The sequence below is a fragment of the Oreochromis aureus genome, linkage group 4 (assembly GCF_013358895.1).
Source record: "Oreochromis aureus strain Israel breed Guangdong linkage group 4, ZZ_aureus, whole genome shotgun sequence".
Taxonomy (NCBI): Eukaryota; Metazoa; Chordata; class Actinopteri; order Cichliformes; family Cichlidae; genus Oreochromis; species Oreochromis aureus.
Genome location: NC_052945.1, coordinates 14,860,560 through 14,884,050, shown reverse-complemented (window position 1 = coordinate 14,884,050; position 23,491 = coordinate 14,860,560).

Sequence of the window (23,491 nt, the reverse complement as noted above, 5' to 3'; positions counted from 1 at the left end):
ACATATTTATGTAACTGGTGTATTGTGATAAGGACAAAAGCAAGTTTAATTTATTCAATTCGGTTTTATTTATACAGCACCAAATCACAACAACAGTTGCCTTAAGGTGCTTTATATTGTAAGGTAGACCTACCATGCATTTTGTTTTGCTAAGAGGTTTGGATCGGGAGTATTAAAAATACAGCTTTCTCAGTCAGGCTCCAGAAGCCTTCAAGGCTTTGCCCTCTATCCCAAACACTGGCCAGATGGCCGGAAAGTTGACTTTATTTAAATCTGGTAATTCCGGCTCCTTCTCTACCCCTCCCCACCCCCCACAACACTTCACTCCCACTGCTCCACCACTCCTTTGCCTTTCTATCTTCTCTCTGAAGATCACAGCAGTGGTGTGTCAGTGGGTAGCAGCTTCAGCTTAGCGTGGACATGTGAGAATGACACGGCGATGATATGCTTGCGTGGAAGGGACTACGGTTTAATTCACACACAGAGAGCGCTGAAAGGCGCGCAACAATAAAACTAAAGTCAGTTTAACAGAGAAATGTACTGAGATAATTATCTCAGGATGTACAGGGTTTTATTTTCTCTCCAAATGTTTAATTTGACCTATTTTGCTCATTATACTGTGGATACCGAAGAGGTAAAACAGCATTTTTTTAGAAAAGTGGGCAAAACATTCTAAACGGTGACAAATTTGTATCTATTATAATGTGCATACTGTACATAGCAAATACATTTTGGCATGGACACCTCCCACTTTGGCAACTGTCACATTTTGTCTGTTAGATATCATTACTGCACCTGCCTCTCATTGTCTGTTTAAACTGTCATCCCACCTGCAGTCCTCACTACAGCGGCTACCTGTCATCTAGCTATTCACCTTTGACCGAGATGCCACGCTGACAGAGTAATGCCACTTATTACGGCCTTCATTAAAATGAAGGTCGTAGGTCAACAAGCAGGCCACGGGACATCAGGCTGTCATTAAGGCTAATTGCTTGCTTGTGATCATCCTCTGTCCCACAAAAGACTCTGTTTGGTCTTTATGACAATATTGTTTCATTACATTTCCATCAGAATCAAATTATAAATGACTGATAGAGAAATATATGAAAAGATCAGATCTGTGGAACATAAAGTAATCATAAAGATCTATGTCACTCTTTCACTACTCCCTACCATAGCAGGTCTGCCTTTTAAGCAGCCCATTTTCTGAAAAGAGAGTACTCCACTCCACCGGTCCTCTACTGTGTGTCCATCTGAGAAGGAAACTGAATATAAATCCCCAACAATGGGCAGAGTGCCGGGGGAATAGGTCGAAACGGCCATTTAACAGGTGCACCTTCGTGGCCTCCGAACAGTTCCCACACATATCACCGAGACTGGTGGCCTGCCCTAGAGAGTACCCCTGAATCACCATCCAAGATCAAGTAGCGATCAATTAATGGGAGAACAAGGTATCCGCTGGGGGGATGTCCAGTGTCCCACCCACCCCTGCTTTGACTCATAGAAGTGCCCATTTGCAACCCTATCTGTGTGGTTGCTCCATGTCAATGAGTGTGTGGCTGGAAGGACGGAGATATTATCGGGGTGACTGTGAGAACCGACACTGGCATTTTCACTGGGCTGACCTTTGTTTGCGTGAGCGAGGGCTGATTGGCGAAACTGTGATGAGGTCACCTGGCACAGCAGCTGGGGGTCCCATATCTATTGTTTACCTGAAACACAGGGATGAGAACTGGGGAGGGGTGACAAATAGACTCCCTGGTTTTGTGAGCACACATTAGACAGGCGACTTCACAAAGGTTTGTGGCCATTGTAGCCAGACTACATGGGAAATTGTATTTTTCTCTTACATAACATCAGTCGAACACTTGCAGTCAACTATTTGGAGTTTTAATTGTATTTGACATTCCTTTCCTATCTCTTTAAAGTAAAAAAAAAATTGTGTTTGCTCATGAGCTGTTACCGATAGGCCAGCATTGATCAGTGAGTGTGACCGTGCTAATTGCATTCTTGTTCCTGAGCAAATATGCTTAATCCCAGTCGCTGATAAAGTCATGAAAGCAAGTCTTACGCTGAAAACACAAAATGAAGGCAGTGACAATACACGAGGAAGCCTATAACTTATATTGAAGACTCGATAACCTTGATAATACACGACGGGTACAGAGCACCTCCTTATTCCTAGAATCTTCTTGTTATGTAAACATATACCTGTGTTCATACCTGTAGATTTTCAGTTCACTCCCAGAATCCAAGTTTATATCCATATTGTGGCTTTTCTCTTTAAGGCTGGGAATGTGGTAAAACGTTATTCATAGCTTTTCCAACCCAGGCAGCTCCCAGGTGGCAGCACAGCCACCTCTGAAAGCCCAGGCAGTGAATAAAGCTGTAAGTTATAAACAGCCTTATATAACTTCACACCCTCAAATATCACTGGAACATTTTTGTTTTCTTTTTTTAACTTTTGGGTAACCAGTGAGCCTCATTAATGCACTGATTGATGGCTAAACTGTTCTCTCAAATAACCTTTAAAAAAGGGAGTAAAATCACATTATTTATGCTAACACTGTTAAATATAAGGATGTACAATAAATATATTGCATGTTCTGTATAAAATATCATATATGATACATTTAAGATGCATCAGTCCCGTTTCAATATTGTAGTTATTTGAATTCACATCATTGTGAAGAGTCCCCATGCAATAGAGTCTGCTTTCCCCCTCTGATTAAAATTAAATGGATCCTATACTTCCCAGCGCTCTGCGTTGACCTTTCTCTTCACCACCAACAGACCATAGAGTGACTGACAACTAACCTGCAATTACTGTGACCAGACAACCTCAGCAAACTAGCTTATAATCAGCAGTATCAGGCAAAGTAGGAAGATGGAACAGCCGACAGAGGAACACCCCCCAACACACACACACACACAGAGACACACAAACACACACACATATATCCCATTTGTCCATTACCCTATAAGACCAAAGGAGAATTGCACAAGGTATTAGTAAACAAGGGAGGTCTCCAGATTCTTAGGGGTTTCCTTTTGTGTTCCCTAGACAAATTAATTTAGCACCTCTGTTACAAAGCTGTTACTATGGCAGTTATCATAACTGCTACGTTATCACAACTGGAGGATGTCCAAAAAAAACCAAGAGTTACATGTTAGACTCTGCAGGCCACAGCTAGAAGGTTACATATTAAAGTTCATGGCAGCAGTTTGAAAAGAAAAATTAAATAAGACTGAACAACTGAACAGTCCTTCTTGGTTAGAAGGGTTGCAACAAACAAATTCCGGAATAATGTACTTTGAATAGACAGGAACAAAGTGGAGATGTTTAGCCATAACACATAGTGACACATTTGGTGAAAACCAGACGCAGCATATCAACACAAACAGCTCATATCAGCTGTCTAGTACGGCGGTGGAGGCGTGGTGATTTGGGCTTGTTTTACAGCCGCAGATCACGGACTACATTTGGTTGTGCAAAATCAAGGTCCAGAGCTCAAATAAAATGCTTTGGGGAGGACCTTAAGAAGGTCGTGCAAAAATAAATCCCTGCAACCCTCAATGAACTGAAGCAACATTGTAAAGAACAGTGGGCTAAGATTCCTCTATTGAGGGAGAGACTGATGAGTATACATAAAACAGTTACTTTAAGTTAGTGCTGCTAAGAGTGTTTCTACACGATTCTGAATCACGGGCTTTTGTATATATATATATATATGTATATATATGTGTGTGTGTGTGTGTGTGTGCGCGTGTGTAAAACAGAATCAGTATTCTCAACAGTTCAGCCCAGGTTTGATGCAAACGCCTGTGGAACCTTTTATGCAACCAGGCGTCCAGGACTTATAAAAATATTTTGCTTTCCACCCTTCTGAGCCTTTTAGCCCTTGCTAGAGGAAAAGTCTTAGCTCCAAAATACCCACACCGAAGAATCAAAAATCCACAGGGTCAAATGTCCTGAGTAGGCCATTTACCAAGTTTGTTCCACAAGCAGGATGCTCACACACAGACTGGCTCCATCCTCCCAGTCCTGCAGAAACATATGAAAACAGGAACAAATCCCAGCACGAGGGCTAGCACCAGTGGTCCACGAGAATATAAGAGGGTGTTTTAGTGTAGGGACACTGTAGATCACCCAAGTAGATTAGCGTCAGTGCTACAGGGCCTTCTGAAAATCTCTCTTTAATTGGCAAGGGAATTTAATTTGACTCGTGCACTGTGAGAGACCAGTGCTCATTATTGCTGCCCAGTTAATGCATAAACAGAGGTCTCAGCAGGTCTGCACTAAGTGGTACCAATGATCAGATAGCAGCCCCTTGGTTTGAGAGGCTGCCGGTACAGAGGTTAATTGTTCTTACTTCAAAAAATTGTAAAATTAGATTTGTAAGGCTGATACAATTGCACTGTATTAGGCTAAATAAGTCACAATAATGCACATTCCTTTGAAAGCCACCATTGTAAAATCTGATGAAAGTGAGAGCAAGTATAAGTTTAAATGTAAATAATTTCAAATATAGAGTTTGACTGAATCCTTAATGATCTTTTATGTCTGTCTGTTTTCCCCTTTATTTGCACACCACTGCTGAGGGGAAAAATGTGCATTTGAGGCAAATCTTGGTGATGATTCATAAATATTAATGATTGTTATTTTATTTGAAGTGATATCTTTTCTCTTGTTTCTATGCCGATGAAAGAGCGAGTTTTTAGACAATCTGGTTTTCAGATATAAATGTAAAAAAACATCCTGAGTGGCTTCCTCCCAGTTTTAACCTGAAAGAATGTTATCAGCAGGATGAGGGGGAGTGCTTTTGTTTCTGTCTGTCCACCTGCAGTGGGAAAAACCGATCCCTCAGTGCTCCCAGTGTGACTTTAAGTACTTTCAATGAACAAGAGTTCAGATTGGTTACTAATTTGACAAAATTGAGGCCAGCGAGCAGCATGACACAGCAGGCTCTGACCCTGTGGTTAGCAGCAATCATGCTGAGTTTGCCCACAGGCAGATGAAAGGGTCACAAGGGAAGATGTAGGTTGCTTCTGGAGACTGTGGCGGAGCCAGCCACCCACCCTTGGGCCCTGTAGGGGTGGAGGAATGAAGGCCCAATAATCCAGGATCCATTAAAGTGTGACTGATGCCATTCTTTTTGGATCTTATGACTGGATATCTTGCCTGTGGCAGGCTTGACATGGGACAGACAGACCCACAGCAGGCTGCGAGCAATCCAGATTATAGCTGTCAGACACTGACTTCACTGTGGAATCTACTTCGCAGCCAAATTAATTTTTCCATTTCACTAATGGGTGATCTCAGTTTATACCAGTAACATATTTAATATGACAGCTTGTAAGAACTGCAAATGAAAGTCAAACTTGGAAGCTCAAACTAAATATCGACACACCCTGCTATGAGCTAAAAGGCATTTTGTGTATGATTTTGTTCTCTGTGTGTGTCTGGGTGTGCATATATTACATTCCTACATTCCTATATTACATTTATTTGGAATAGCTGTCGAATGAAACAATGTGCAATACAAGCGTAAAACATTCTTGAGCTTTTGCTTGTGATATGAACAGTTCATGATTAAAGCTGTAACAGTGGGCCAGGTGACCTCAGGTTTGGCCTAAATTAAGAAATGACTGACTCATATTAAAGTTAATCACATGTTTGTACAAGGAACTGGAATGAAGCCACTTAAAGTGGTTGAAAATGAAGGCCTATTATTGCTTTTTTCTTTCTGTAGCTTGAGTTAATTTTTGTCTATATGTGAAATGAAATAAGAGATTCACTATCATGGGTCCACAGTGATATTTTTCAATTATTACTCAGCACGACTGCAAATCTTTGTTTCTACTTGGTAGTTTGACTCACATAATCATATAACAGATTATTATTTTATTATGTCTCCACTTTTAAGAGAGCACCTCTCAGCAGGATCAGAACTTGGGGATCTCTTTAAGTAGCTCTACGGTTTCATCCTTGTAAGCCATGAAAAAGGGGTTTTCACTCCCCAAATCCTGTTTAAGCCAAACTGTGCTAACTTGCCCTGAAGATCACTTCAAGCAGTGAGGCCACAGGGTCCACTTTATCCCCAGACACTCAGTAGACATGTCTTCTTAATGGTTAATGTCTCCACCTGTGGTGCTCCTGACTGTTGCTCAGATCCTGGTTATATTGATTGGTGGCAACTGGGGAGAGTTCCTCCAGGCTATGGCATTTACTTGGGGATGTGACACCTTTTACCAGAGGTGTGGTAACCCACTGCTCTGAGGTTAACCCACTGTGAACTGCAAAGCATAGACTCTAATGTACTGACTATAGAATACAGTCAGCCGCATTAGTATTTTAAGCAAGCGTATTGTGACGACATACATAATGAGTACAACAGGCTATGACATACAAGAGAGAAGTCTCTAAGATAGTTTTAACACTTGTAGGCAAAACTCTTGTATTCTGATCACGTCATTAGGTGGTGACCCCCGTGACCCCAGACCCTGGGAGATCTAGCTGTAACCAAGGGAACTGACGAAATGATGAGAACCTTAGGGAAACCCAGTCTGAGAGTTGAAGCCAGTGGTGTAGATAATGCTAATTAACAGTCATGCAGTGAAACAAAATGGCTTAATTGTACTGGATTCATCTCGTGCTGAGCCACAAAGGCTAGGGGGAGGTTACGCTTCTAAACGTAGATTATTGTAATCCACCAGTAATTACTGAGCCACATCTTCTCATGGGAGCAGTGGGGCACACAAGGGGAGTGGACTTTGCATTTTTATTCATTATGGCAGCCAATGATGATGACAAACTGATACAAGTAAAAGTTTCCCAAGAAGCTGCACAAAATTCATTGCATGTCACTAAAATCATGCATATTTATGCGGTCCATACAGAGCTGCCTGAGGCGGCAGACAACTATGAAAGTCCATGTCAACAGAGCTGAAGGCTTTGACTGGTTTATGAGACCTTGTTGTATCTCAGAAAGAGCTATAATGTGTTTTATAAGGCTTCCCCATGCCACAATGGCCTTCGTTTTTTGGCCTTTTCAGAGCCTTGAAAATGTTACGCTTCTATTCTCCCTCTGAAGCCACAGAAAGCACACTTGGCCAAGCTGGCCCTTTCTGGCTTTTGACAGGAAGCTCATGATTTTAAATGTACGGCTCATGCATAATGAATAAGCCTGAACAGGATGTGAGGGCAGTGCATCGAGAGAGCACCTGGGCCAAACAAAGATGCCCTTTCTGCCATGGGATTTGTGCCCTGGTACCCGCTGTCACCAGCACCCTGCTCACACCCAGCTGCGAAGCATTCAAGCTCACCATGCACATTCATCTCGTCAAAGTTGACTCCAAAATGTGACACTGTCCACTCAGACATAAAGACCTCTTTATGGGGTTATTAATGATAGGCTGAAAGCTGCAGACAAATGTTTTGGAAACAAGTTTGCTACTGTGTGTGGGTTTTGCTTTGTTTTAATGCATGATGCCCTCATAAGGATGCATTTTAGTGGTATGGAGGAGCAATATTGTGGGTGTTGAATTTTTAAGCCGTTAGGAAGCACAGCAAATTGTCACACTGTGTCTAAAGTCCGGGATCTGCCTCGATACAGAAGTATTCATCCAACCTTACATCAACAACTGCAGGGATATCTTGCAATTATTCCAGACCTTTAGTGACAAGAGATTGACAAAATTAATCTTGGACTTGACCCCTGCACATGACACAATCTTGTCTGGTCTTGTTCTGTAGACAATGCAAATGAGGCTGAAAGGAATAATTAGCATCGTCTGGGATTTCATTTACCCTCAGTCTGAACAGATGATAAATGCTTAATATATTCAACCTAAAAGACAAAAAAAAAGTCCTGGTAGCTATAAACATGACCACACAACAACAAATTATCTGTGAGCATGTGTGCGTCTGTGTGCATTTGTGTGTGTATGTGCAGGGCCAGGCGACTTGGCATAGAATGACTCGGTGGCATTGTTGCAGTGTGTGCAGCCTCAAGCATGGCAAGATTTATGCCGACGGGGGTGTGTTGGAATCCAGGCTCTCTCATCCAGCCCAGCTGCATAGAGAACAAAACCAAAGGCCCAGCTGCAGATATTAGCATGGGCAGCCTCTCTCTCCCTGCCTTTGTCTCCCCCTCTCTCTCTTTCTCTCTCTCTCTGTCTCTCTCTCTGTCTCTCTCTCTTGCTTTTGCAGTCCATGTGTCCCCGTCCCACAAGTCTGTCACATGCCCACAGGGCTTTTGTGCCTGACTGTTGTTATGGTAATGTTTCAGCCCACAAGGGATGAAGAAAAAGGAGAGATGTTAAAAGTTGATTGCAGACAAAATTGAAAGAGAGAAAACCAATAGGAAACAAAGAGAGGACAAAATATAAAAGAATTCTTAATTAATTATTGAGTTCCTCTCAGAAAGTCAAGTCAGTCTTTCCAAACAAAAGAGCTAGCACACTAGCATTAACCCTCACATGCACGCACATACACACAGCCACAGTCCCAGATGGAATGCAAACAACCCTGTCTTGTTTAACTTACATGAGGACTGGCTGGGCTTGTTTAAGGGTAAATATAATTTAATTTGAATACATTATGTAGTTGTCCAGGGTTCCCTGATCTTTTGTGCTGTGCAAGCCTCCTGTGTGGTTTATATATGTAGAGTTTAACTACACAAGAAAATTATTAATTGAAATAATAATAATAATAATTTATTCAGTGTTTCCCTTTGACTTGGAGACAGGAGATCCCAGCAGAATCATGCTCGTGGAGAGTGGCTATCTCCCTTAACCTGGTAAAGATGAGAGAAAGTGATAACGGAAAAGAAGAGCATGGAGAAAGTTCAAACAATATGGAGATGAGCAACAAGTGGCTCAGGTGGACATATTGAGAAAGGTACATGGAAAGAGAGTAGAGCAGACATTTGTAGAAGGAATGCAACAGTGGCATATGTGGAAAGTATCAGATAGCACTAGCTAAGAGATCTAGAGAAAAGTTGTCTAAATACAAACCAAGTAGCAAAGATACATGACAGGCTGTGATGACCTTTTCCCTACTGAGAGCTAAACATTACCAGTAGAAAAAAAAAAGAGGAGAATGGAAACATAACTGTATTTTATTTTCTTACATTTCATAGCTTTGTGACAGAGTCCAGCATGTGCGATTAAAGCACAGAAATTGTAAAAAGTCCTGAAAAGGTTAGCGTCAGCCAGAATTGTACAAAGTAAAGAAATGCACAGCGGCTATTATTATCATTCCCACCTTTCCAGGGTGTTTTCATATAGCGTCAAATACCATGATTGCATTGGCACTTCACGCGATGTGTGTGTGCGTGCATATTTGAGGGTCTCCTTCAGGTCTGGAAGCTCTCATTGCAGTTCCCCACAGTCTGTAGCCTAACCGTTGTATTCAGCAATGCTGAAGAGCAAGAGAATCAGACCTCTTTAGACAAGCTATCTAGCAGTTTAAGCAATACAGTCCAAACAGAATAACCAAGGATTGTCTGCTAGTTGAGTCCTTCACAGACAACTGGAAAAAAAAGTTGTTATAGAGCCAAATTGCACACTGCTGGCATGTAGGTTTGACAGCTCAGTTGTCTAACTTGCAATGATTAGACTGATGGTTGAGCATGTCCCCTAAAAAATAAATAAATACATAAACTAACTATATAACCACGGCTATATAAAATGCTGAATTATTTATATTTAGTTTGAAAACTTCAGTTATAGGACATGAAACAAGCAGCTTACCATCAACTCCAGCACTTCTGTCCACACCATGTGCAAAAGTATGTGGTACAATAAACGCGCTCAAGCTCAGAAATGTCTTTTTTTGTTTTTCAGACAGAAAATAATTGATTCAGACTGTTCCACATTAATTAATACTTCTGTGGATGCATATATTCTGACTGTTTTTTTCTAGCTAACCACTTTGCCCTAGTGTACAGTAGTCAGATATTTAAACCTGAGGAAGACAATTAGATTAAGTAATTGTGTGTGTCACTTAAAGGCTGTTTATTGACCTTAGATAAGCTGCAGGGACAGCGTGAAATTCATGTTTTAAAAGCATACATTTGCTGAAATCCATCTCCTAATTCAGAGGTATTTATCTGTTGGCGTCAGCGAGCGACACTTAGGTCTTGTGGGGCAACGTTTGTCAAAATAAATTTTTCCACGCTTGGCTAGTGGAGAGTGACAAGTGTGTATTTAATAAACTCTGATTTGTTTACCAGCTGAGCACTTACACTGACAGGCTCACGGAGCAATGACAACTTGAACAGTGAAATGCATGTAGAGATGCAGCGTTACTCTCAGTGTTTACCCAGGATGTCCATTATAGTCTGTGGCGTGGGGGGAATTTTGACTTTCGCGGTATAGCATGTGCCGTGTTCTCGTTGTTACTAAAAAATTGAATTGAATTGAATTAATTTTACTTTTCTTAAAAGTATCAAAGTACATTACATAATTACTCATCTGAGAGTGAGACTTCTCTTTAGTTTTTAGGTATTAACACAAAAACTACAATAAAAAGCAAAGTTGAAAACCAGCCCAAACAGACTGTGCTGTAGGAACATGTGCAGGTAGAATTGGAGGCAACAATAGTAAAAGCCTGACAGCTCATCACTGCCTTTATTTCACGTTGAAGATCAGCTGGGACGGCATGAACTCCGAGTTCTTCTCTGTTGTCTGTGCAAATGTTTACAAAGCACTGATATTATGTTAGCAGTATGATGTAGTTGTTTCTGTCCTGGACGCAGTTTTTGCACTCTACCATCGCGCTGTTGTTCTTTGGGTCAATAAAAATAAAAGTAATGCCCATGTCTCCGCTATTCACAAACTGCAAGTGCGCCTAAAGAAAACAACACATTTAATGCTTTCTTTTGTTCTACCTGCCGATCATGCAGATAACTTAAGAACCTTTGTAACGCAAGATTTAATGACATAATTGTAACTGCAAAGTGATTACTAAATTTAGAACAACTAGATTTAGAACTATTACACCCAACACTGCTCACCTCATCAGTCAAGCAAGATGCATGAAACTAATGCAATACCTAGCTTATCTGACATAGTGCTGGAAGTTGGTTTTATATTAATAGTATCCTCCCTTCTCCTTTGGTGCTTGGCGATATAATCCTGATGTTGGACTTTGCTCTTACTGCTGGTCTTTAGACTCTTAGGCCATAACAGGAATCTCTTTAAGTGGTGCACAGAACTGATAAGAAATCAGGCAATAGTAGTCTCCCATCACTAATGACTCTGTGAAATAACACCTGAAACTTTGAGGGCAAATCATTTTTGGTGTCTATGATAAACCATCATGATATAGGCAATATATCAATGTAGATATATCATACATATTGCAATGCAAGTTGTAATTATTTTAAATATTTGATTTAATTGGTCTGTTTTCTCCTCTTTCCCACTGAAGTGAGTCCAGTAGTTGCCAGAGAAAGTGGGGAAATGTTCCTCCAGCATCTTCTCAGCAGTGCTCATCGATGGTTTTTGTTCTGTATATACCTAATGAGGAAACAGTTTAACCTTATATGCAAAGAGAAGGGGATTTTTTACATTCACGTGTAGGAAGCCATTGTGTATGTTTTGGTGTTGATTTTGTTGCTTGGTAACAATTGTGAAGGAACCTGTATTGCATTAGATAGCACAGTCTCACTGTGTAAAAGGTCATTTTTGTCAAAGCCATCAAAAGTAGTTTCAGTAAGTATGCATAGCTTTGTGGTGCATAAGACAATAAATTAGGAATCAGGATTATAGGGATTCAAACTTGAACTAAATTCTTTTTCATCAACAAAGGTAAATTAAATGAAAATAAAAATAACATCCCAATGATGACAAATGCGAGTTTGACCTACAAAGCATAGCTCAAAACAAATAAAATCCCAAAACATATGGAGGAGTGACCATTAAAATGCCCTTTCACTCAGGAGGACAGTCAAACAGGAGGAGATTTACTGCTCTAATCAAAGCCCTGCCGGCTGCTGGAAATCGACCGTGAATGACGTCATCAACCTGTCCTCACACTGATGGTTTGATTTATAAAGTATGTGGGAAGCTTGGGCATGGAAAAAAAGAAAAGCGCTTTCACAGTCATAAACAGAATGTGCAGTGTGAAATCTTTGTCCGGTACATTGTGTTTGTCCTGCTTTCCATCAGTCTTTGTGAGTTTCAGACAAAGTTGGAAGCTCCTTCAGCGATTACTTCTCTCAGATAAAGACCATTCATAAAGTTGTTTTGTATATTGCGAACAGGGAACACAGATGTAGGTCAACTTCGCTGAACCTCATTAAATTGCTCTTGTTAATTAGAGCTAGAGCCAAAGTCTTTGCAATAAAGCACAACTTAAGAAGTCCTGCATTTGAAAAAAGTCACGTTGGCTACAGGGCTTTTGATTCCACATGATCCCTTCTTGTACCACAACACGAAGCATTAAGTTTCCATGTTGGTAAACATCACAACTGACAAAAGGCCGCAGTATATAATAACCAGTGTTATCTTTACTGTGATCATCAGGAAAGGAGTTTATGTTGAGATGTAGGCGTGGTTAAGGTTGAAGTTATGTTGTTAACTAACAAACATATGTCAAAACATTTCAGCTGATTTTGTGGAGCAACTTAAAAGTAACGTAAAATATATTGAATCAAATATTCTTCTTCATGAAGTAAATAAGTGAAGTGATGTATTAGATTTTACAAAAGTAATAAGAAATATTGGATACATCCAGTAGCGACCCGAACACTGGTGACGATCGTGCCCGTGCATCATTGAACCCAGTCTGTCTTAACACCTTTGTGTCATAATATATAGTGTGTGGTTAGTTTGCAAGAACAGTCAAACTCTCAGTTTTAATAAACAACTTCGTTCCTGGAGGATAGTCCTGACAAATTCTTGACCCTGCCTTTTTGCCAAATTACCTTTTGGAAATTCATTTTTCAGATGTCAAATAAAGCTAAGCCTCCCATTTCAACTAATGAGAAAACTTGTGCGAGGCATATAATACCCTCAAATTTAAAGTGCTTTTTCAAACATTCGGCGCACAAATCCAACATGTCTGGAAATTTCCCGATGCGATGCTGAATGGAATGTAAACAGATAACCTTTTTTATGGGATTGTGCATTGGATTGAGAACAAGCTAAACGTTAGCCAGTTTTTCCCCCATAGAAATATTTTCATTGCTATCCATGATATTTAGAAACTCTGAGCAGACATGATTTAGATTTTAGGCTGCTTAATGTGGCAGTATGGAAAGGGTTCAAAACATGAAATCATGTCAAATCTAATCCAGTCAGGTTGAACTGATGTCTTTGGCACTGTGTGATACTGTGTAATAACACTATTAAACAGAACATTAATAACAACAATAGAACAATAAATTAATTAATGAAACATATGATCACATAAAATTATATAGAGATGAATATTGAGATAAAATCTATCACTGCTTCTTGTGATGTTGTTGCAGGATGAGTCAAATTATGACAAATATGATATTATGAATTGCATTGTTTCATGTAAAAAGATACTTCAAATGTCTACAGAAGTGTAAAACTCTGAGGCAAGAAAAACTTGCCTTGGTGTGTGATTGGGTTCTCAACAATGATTGTGCTCTGAATGGCTTCACAAAGCCCAGAGCCAGTTTGTTTAAACCAAATTAATCCAAGCGTGGAGGCAGGACACTGAAATTGCAGGCCTCCTGAAAGGTGATCTGGCAGCAGAACCACAGTCTAAGTACTGAAGTTTACATAGAATAAATAAAAATAATGAAGAACAAAATAACAGTGCTGAGTGCCAAATAACCATGCATTTATCTTGTTCAGTCATGAGAGATTTTTTATTTCTTTTTCTTTTTTTCATTATGAATTTATCACACGTGTGCGTTACCATTTTTTTATTTTAAGTAGAAAACTTTTCGAACATTTCTAAATTAAGCCTTGAAAGAAAGAAATAAACAAGTAAATAATTCAACAGATCAAATATAAGTGCTGTAAACATAAAAAAATAAGACACTAACAATATATACTTGAAAACAAAAAGAGAAAAAACGCAAGATTTTTTTATTATTGGTGTGACTTCACTCTTTGTTCATTAGACGATTAGGCATGACAACCTTGTCCTACACGTCTGCAACAGCAGTGTGGTAATCAGCAATGTCTGTGCACACCACAGTATGGATTTCAGACCTGGACTGCTGAGGACTTCCATGACTCACATGTGGTGCAGAACACCTCTGCCAGGCCTGTCAGATCCTGTTCCAGACAACTGCTGCTTAAATGAATCCTGATTGGCTATTTGGACAGGGAAGTGTGCAAAAGGTTGACGTGCGAGAGATTGAATCACTGTCGCGCCCCTATTTCACACTGTGGAGAGAAACACTAAGGGAAAAAACACAATCCATAAGCTACATGAAATCCAATATTTCTGTGGTAACCTTTTTTTTTTTAATCAGCACTCATAAATTCAATATTAATCTTTGTTTCTATCAAGAATTATTATGACATTTTGATATGATCTATGCTACTGAAGGCCTGGAAATGGGCCTGGTATGAATGTTTTAACTATTAAGTCTGGTGCATGATTTATCACTTTTGACATAATGACTTCATCTCAGCTTTCCCAGAGTTTTTTGTCTAATAAGTGTCAGTCAACAAACCACATATATTCCGGAGCAGTTTGTGTAAATACATTCTGAAAATGACAACAATTGCTCTGTAAGAGCAGTTTTATAGTATAGCAAATGTAGGGGACAGATGAATCTGACTTATTTAGCTTGAAGTTGAGGATAACAAACCTGATCTATTCTCTTCCAGATTGCTGTCAGTTCAACAGTTTTGCATAATAGCCCTAAGAAAAAAATGACCTTCTTGCCAGGTCTTGAAATTTGGTAAATAGGACCAGAGATAGACAACAACATATGACATTTTAAATTGTGGTCCTATTTGTTTGTGAAACACAATGATTCAACACATAGCAGAACCCCTTTTAGCTGCAATAACATTCTGTTCTGTTCTTTCTGTCTTTCATTCTTGGACCAAGTGTAAACACATAATTTCCTCAGGGATTAATAAAGTATTCTGATTCATTTTGTTCTAGATTCCCTGCTGTTTTTGAAATCCTTGTCCTGTTGCATGAGTGCAGTTTGGACCAAACTTTCACTGTTGGCCAGATTTGACCCCAGAAAATTTTGGTGTACACTTAAGTTCCGCAAAATGCCGAGGTCCCGTGGCAGCAGTCCAAACCCAAATCCACCACTGTGCTTGATAGTTGGTGTTAAGTGTTTGTGATGATTTCACCAAACGTGGCTCTTTGCATTATTGACATCTATACTTTGGTTTATTCACACCAAAGAACATTCCTCTTGAAGTCTTGCAGTTTGTTCAGATGAAACTTGCTTTAAAACTTAGCCATACCTCCATGTTCCTTTTAGATAGAAGAAGCTTCCTTCTGGCAACCTTTACAAGCATAGTTGTTCAGTCTTTTAATGCAAATGTTAAAGTTCTAATTCATTTAACATGCTGAGATTCATGGAGTCTAAGATGTACCACGTGGATTTTTTTTCTGAGCATTGCATGGTCTGACCTTTGCCTGAAATTCCAAATCTTCTTGTGAATATCTTTTGTTGCTGTTGGGCACCAACAGTTACATCTGTAAGATCATTGCATTTGCCTCTTTTCCTTGGCATTGTGTTAATCACCTAATTATAAGTTGACCTTACTGTCATGTTCGGGTCAAGTGATTATCAGGAACTAGGTGCTCTTACCCTCTGTAAGGGTGTACTAACTTTTTCACACAGTGCTTCTGCATTCCAGCTTAATTCTTATTAATTAAATAATGACACAGCGTAATATGTCAGGTTTTGTTTTTTGTGGTAGTTGTCAAATTCTAAGACCTGGTAAGGACTAGATTTTTTTAATTATGTCCTGACATTTAAAAACTACAATAAACATTCATTAAATATAATCTACAGGATCTGAGGCTAACTAAATATGAATTGAATGGCATAGCTCTTGCCATTTAGTTTCCCATGCCATGCCCATGCCCAGACTCTGGCTGGCTAAAAATCCTAAGATACTTCAACTAGGCAGTTGCCTCGTCACACCAGGAAACAATAGTCCAGACCTTGATGACACAAAGGGAGAGCAAAAATGTCCACACCCTGAGAGCCCTTGTTTTTTGCAGAGAGCATTATGTTTGATTTTGCAGAATTAGACAACGTAACTATGAGCCTGCTGAGTAAGAACTGTCTAATCTGTATGATGGAAACAATTACGCAGTTGCAGTCCCTCCTGAGATTTTTCTGTGTTAGGAATGCTTGCCATTGTTCAAGTTCATCCACATACTTAGGTTGTGTGCTTGGTCATGTTTTCGTGAACCACATGGAAGACAATAGTGCTGCAAAATCTCTACCTGAAAGGCTAGTTTTTCTTGTTGCAGGGGATGGAATGTAGAAATCTTTGGAGCTTATGAATGTGATCTTGTTACCAGGATATATTGAATTAAGATTTCCCAGGGTCACTTCAGTTTTGTTCCTAAAGCACCAACTCATAAAACATCATGTCAAGGCACCGAACATACAGTAGTAAGGTGGAGAAAGGACAAATGAAGAGTGCTATATTCACTCATTTAGCGTCACTGTTGGAGAGACACATGTGAAACAACACTATAAAGGGACTGACAACCACTCTGTGAGGTCCCTTAATTGATAAAAGGAGGAAATAGAATAACAAAACTGACACCAGTCAAATTAAACGTATATAATCTGGGACAAAGAGACAGATTACCTCAATTTGCGTTGGAATACTATTGATATGGTTTCAAGTGACAACAAATGGCAGAGTTAGGTTGGATGATAAAGTGTTCTGAGTATAAAGTGTAAAATAATGTAAGAAAGATAATCAATTTCTCCAAAGTGGATGTCATTCTCAGTATTTTCTTTCTGTTTAACTAGACACCAGCACCAGGGCAGATGGCATGCCACCTACAGTGGACGTGACTCAGTTGTTAGGGAAAATGTCAGAGCTCAGTTTGCCAATCACAAGGAAGAACCAGTTCAACACTATTAACTTTTGTTTTGTGGATTGCACAGTCTTTTTTATCAACAAAATTTACTCCATGGAGCTCTGTTCTTTTGCAAACCTTTAAATCAGTAGCAAGTTTTTCTGCTCTTTCTATTTTAAACTGTCATAAGCAGTGTTGGTCAAGTTACTTGAAAAAAGTAATCAGTAACTAATTACTGATTACTTCCCCCAAAAAGTAATCCCGTTACTTTACTGATTACTTATTTTCAAAAGTAATTAATTACTTAGTTACTTTTTAAAAACACGATTTACAACCTGAATAGATAAAGCAATAGATCTTTCAGCCCAATTCTACTTTTTCTGCATAACCCATCATACAAAATGTAATCAAATGGAAACGTCTCTTTTTAAAACTCTTTTTAAAACCTATTTTCTGCACATTCCAGCACATAAAATAAAATATTTTTTTGTGTTTACACTCACTCTTTCAAATAGATGCAAGTAAAACACAGCAGAAAATAAACAAAATCAAAGACTAGCGGTCCTATTGCTCTATTTTCACCTGTAAAGCAGGACTGGGTTAGGCGGAGGTTTACCCTGGTGCAGGTGTGCCGCAGCGGTCAGTGGAAGAATCCGCAAGTTTCTCTGTGAATTTCACATTACCTCGTAGCGCACTCAGTGCTTGCTTGGAAGTTTATAGTTTTTTTTTTCGCTGTAAAAAGAAGTTTTCTTCCCACGCACAACTGACACTAATGTTTTTGTCACTTTTTATGGAATCAAACTCAAAGTAAGGTCAGTACTTCCACGCTTTAAACGCTGCACGCTCATACTCTCTCCCGTACTTGATATATTATCCATTGTTGATCTGCACACAGCTGTTGTCACGAACGTCGCACTCGCTTACGTCACTGTCATGAGGCATTCTCGCAAAAAATCACGGTTTTAGTAACGCAGTAACGCAGCGTTCCTACGTGAAAGTAACGGTAATCTAATTACCGCTTTTGCAATAGTAATCCCTTACATTACTCGTTACTGCCCATCTCTGGTCATAAGCAGGGTTCTTGAACTTGAGCAGCTTTTTTGAAATTGAAAGTAGCACCCTTGCTGTTACCATTCGGAAGGTCAAGTCAGTGACACAGAATCACCAGGAAAGTGAAACAATATTTCCATGACATCAAAAAAACGAAATAGAGAAAAGCCTGAATACTGCAAATGTTTCCATCAATTTGACTCATTTCAAGAATGCTTGTTCATAATTACTGTTCAAAATGTCTGTTATCAGTATTTAATTTTTCATGTTTCGTAAAGTTTTTTTCCCCAAGTCTTTGCACAGTATCTGCACCGAAAGTGGTTTCTGGGACAACTCCACATTAATCAGGACACATGTTAATTCATTTGTATATTTACATTAGGCAAACCATTAAGGTGCCCCATGTTAATTAGCCACTTACAACAACATGGCTTTTTAATGAAGCATGCATCCACCAGTCTTCTTCAGACTGCCGTTGATCTTATTTGTCACTGTGATGTTTACATCAGCCAAAGCCAGAAAATGGCTTTTTAATTTGTTTCAACAGCGCTCACTGTAAAGTAAACAATATTTTTCCAGCCATTGGTTTCACTGGGTCATTATTACTTTTTCCTGTAATTATAGTGGGAAAAAAATGCCCATTTATGCCATTTACTCTTACTGTCACCGTGCTGCTGATGAAGAAATTAGTGCAACCTAATGCAGTCAGAGGAAATATACAGATTAATACTAAGTCGAAATTAAACTGGTGAAATAAGAGTGGATATTGAATGTTTTTCATACTGTGCTAGGATGTAGATGTTAACTAGTGTGATTACTTGTTCTATCTTTCTAAGCTGGTTCAATGGGACCTCTCAGACTTCCTGCCACCAACACTGGTTGGGTTACACCAAAGGGTGTATGAAGATTGTTATCATCCGGTGATCAATCAGGGTAAATACGACGTCTTCTATGCACAGGAAATGCATACATTCTGCATGAACTGAATGGTTAAAAAGCCCAGGGCAGCTGAGGATAAGTGGTTCTTTCTCTGAATGGAAAAATGAGGGAAAGTTAACAAGTATTGTTTGGTCTGCAATCTGTCTTTGAGAGAGACAATGCCTCTTTGATTGTAGCCCCAAGATTCAAGTTCAATGCCATGGAATCAATAGTCTGTGGTACAGGGGGCCCCAGTTGTCAGAGGTCAAATGAGTAGGAGGGTACTTTGTGTGTGTGAGGCCAAAAGGGAAGTAGATGCGTTTCAAGGTTAGATAGAAAAAATGCCCTCCCTCTGAGAAAAGCAATAAAATAAGGTTGTTATAAGTCATAATGTTGGTACCACAGTTGTTGCAATCATTAGTTAACAGAGAAATGAATTAGTAGCTTATTTTCTTAATATGTTATGCTTTGGTAATACAATTAGATTGTAAGTATATGGACATTGAGAAGTTTGGCTCTGTACAGTGTCAAAGTGCATTTTCATCAAGCAGTCAAGATGTGAATGAAATATAGACTTTCAGATATAGTTCAAGAGGTTTAAGTTAAAAAATTTACAGACATTTTTATACAGAATGCCCAAGTTTCAGGTGGTTAAATGACACTGGACAGGCTAAGATAAGTGTTTTTAATAAGTGGATGTGCATTTTTTGTAAGCGACTGCCTGAACCAACAGACCACCACCACATACTGTGATTCCTCTTTTCCTCTTTTTACTCTGTTAGGCCTTGCAGCCCCCTTATTAACTGCACGTTTATGGGTCTCTCTGCATCCAGTTTTGTATTTAATAACTGAAAACATGCTCAACTGGGTTTTGATCAGGTGACTGATTTAGCTACTGAAAAAGAAACCCTTGGGTTGTATTTGCTTTTTGCTTTGGGTCTATTTGCACTTTGAAGCACTGTCAGTTTTGCAGCATTTGGTTATATCTGAATAGACTATAGTCCTGTACACTTCAGAATTCATCCCGCACTTGTAGCAGCAGCCACACCATTAATAAACACTGGTGACCTGATTCCATCAGCTGCTGCACAAAGGCAAAAACACAAAAAAAATAATGTGTGGTTCTGGACTAACTGGATTGCAATGCAGAGCATAATTCTACTTAATCTGCTGTATCATTTTTTACCCATTAGAGTATCAATATAGTCATACTAATGGATACAAATATATAAGAACTGAATTTTTTATTAATGTTATCAGTTGTTTTGGCCTCCCTACACTGATTAGATTGTGCAGCAAGTTCCTTCTGATACTATGTAACCAGTTTGTTTGTCTGGTCAGGTGTCTTTCAGCGTTACACTATTTGCCATGCTTTGTGGCAAATAGTGTAACCTTCCTGTCAAGTTGTACAATTTTAAAAATTCTCATTATCTTTGGAAATGATTTTATACATGATACTTGTTTTTAAGGCCTGGTTCACTGTAGTTTTGTGCATTGAGTATGCATGAATCTGATGCATAGACTAAAGGGTGCAGCGCCATAATGAATCACTCATGGCCGTGTGGAAACTGTATCATCTGAGTATTAGCTGAGACAGCATCCTACTGTCTGTCTGAGATTGTTGGCCCTGTTCCCACTGAACTAGAAGCATCAAGAAAATGCATCAGGAAACAATAAAAGATCAATATTTGATGACTCTGTATCCATACGTAATCTTCAAAACCTTTATTTTTTTAAATTTACATTTTAATTTCCATAAAAAGAAAAAACAGATCTCCAGCCTAGTTATTTTCATGATACAGCTTGATTTCCAAATATTTATGAAAAATGGAGAAGAATGAAAAAGCTAAATGTGTATTACAGATGCTGCTTTCCCAAATGAAAGATGTTGTTTTTACAAACTAATCATAAGTGACTGGCCAGGGATCTAATCTCACACACTTACTTTCAAGATGAAACCAAGTTTAATTATAGCGTCTGCGTAACAGTATCACTATTCAGACTGGTCTATGGGAAAATTAACAGTGTTTTTGACATGAAGTCTGATGTGTGGCAGGAAGAATTTGTGGCAGGAAACTGTCAGTGCACTAATAAGGTGAATTTTATTTTTCCCTCAAACATGGGTCCAAATCAGACGTGTTGCCACAGAGGAAGCCACAGTATATCCTCAGCACACCCATGTTATAAGCAATGTTATATTTCTGCAGACAAAGCTGACTGAGTTATGAGAGTCATGGTGTATTACCTATCTATCAGCTGAAAATGTCAAATATTTAAATTATCAGCATTTTTGTTTATTTTTTGTGAGATGTTTCAGTGACATGAACTGGCTGGGCTTAGAGTTTTTAATCTTGAGACCCATCTCCTTGTTTTTTCTATTTCCTAAAGGATACATAGTCATATAATAAGCTTAGAGTCCACACTTGGATAAACTTTGCGGGACTTGTGGAGGAATGCTTCATTGCACTGTCATTTAAAAGGGGAAATGTAAAACACATGAAGACGAAAAGCCTGTAATTATTGTCTTTAAGCTGTGGTGGGGTCAAAGAAGGTATACTTTGTGTTGGGAGTACTCTACAATTTACAGTTTATACTGAACTGAATATTTAACAGATTTAGTGTTTTACTATATATATATTATAGGTAATAACACAAGTAAGTAGCTTAAAAAATGTTAGTTTTTAATCTAAAAGATAATTTAAAATTTGTATAATTCCCCTTTTTTCTGGAACTTAGTTATCTGTTCCATATACATTTACAGTCACAGCTTTTCCATTTAATTAATATATATTTATATACATCACATTGTAAATTATTTTCGTAAAGTTACTGCCCTAAGAGTGTAGATTTATTGCTTAGCTCTTGTGCTGACATGTTAATTATACTGAAAGGAAAACAAAACTTGTGTTGGCACCAAATGTGGAGAGAGCCTGAGTGACGCTCAGCAGGAAAGTCGATTCACAGACTTCCAAGTCAACATTTATTTCTACTAAGAGACATGAGGCATGTCAGCAGTAAAATGAATAAATCTGCACATTTTTTTTACTTATTGAATGGTAAAAGGTCTTATTTTTAGGTAATTTGATAATGTGCTATGAATAATGTTTAGTGCTGCATTTATAGTACCTTCAGCTTGACAACAGATCTCCATGTTATTGAAGATCTATGAATGACAGGGCTTTTAAAAAGTTTATATAGCAAAAAGAAGTAACACAGAGATTAAATGCGATTTCACACAAATGCCCAGGTCTGCAAAAAAATAGAGCACCAAAGTAAAAAATGTTTAGAAGACTAATGTAAAGTGCCAAAAAGAAAAATGTGTAGCTGATCAGCTGACAGCACTGTTTCTAGGAAATGTGCAGTTTGACCTGAAATAGATTAAAATCTATCTTGTGTTTTTATTAAATAGTACATAACACACAAGAAAGCATATATCACTGCATAGCTCATTGAAAAAAATTCTTGATCAAATAAAACAGATTAGAAATTCCCAGACTTAGATTGGTATGTCTCCCTATAAGCAGCCACTGTAGCCGTGCAGCGTATGTACATGACTTTATGATTGAAGAATCTATATAACTCTCCTTCCTGTTTTTGGTGTTTTTTTTATCTGACACACCTAATCCAGGAATGCAAGAGCCATTTCATCTGTGACAGCTGAGACTGAACAGTGTTTGAAGTTCCTGCAAAGACGTGGTTTATCAGAATCGGTGCACCAAAGGATGTCTGATGCAACCTAACATTTTCCCACATGCAGGAATATGTATGACATGAATGACAAAACAATGTACACAGTTGTTAGTCGTCTGCTTTCATGACAATTTTTACCAGCAGTTTCCTTGATGCATAGTATAACATTGGCTTAACTTGGATCAAGATGCAAATATTTATATGCAAATAACTCAAATATGATTCAGCAATAACTGCATTCTATCTGAGTTAGGAGTCCATGTTTTTCTAATCTAATATAGATAACAGCATAACAGAAGCTTGACCACACTGAGAGTGCAACCCTCTTTCTTCTTGCTAAGAGGGATCATCACTCTTGTATCACATGTTGTAACTAAAATGCATGATAGCATGATCTTACATGAGGTTTCTGTAAAGTGGAACTAATGGAAGATCAGAGTCGGCAATCTATTAATGATGGGTATCAGTGGCAGATCTAATAAATTTTACACGGGGTGGCAAAGCAGGGGTAAGATGTCTATGTTGGGTGGCACATACCTCTTCAGTGAAGAATGTGAAAATCCCCTATATGTAAATGGAGTCAAATAATTTACACAAAAACTATTTGTTGTGTCATCATCCCTTCTGAGAAAAAAAAAGACAAGGTGATTTTTTTCAAGGTTTAAGGCAGAAGAACTTTGCTCACACCCTGCAGTACTCGATAGCTAAACAAAAGCAATCGTGCACTGGCAAAAACGTTTTTTAAGAACATAAAACTTGGGGGGAGCAGCAAGGGTCTACAGCAGGGGGGGCAGTTGCCCCTTCTTGCCCCCCTGT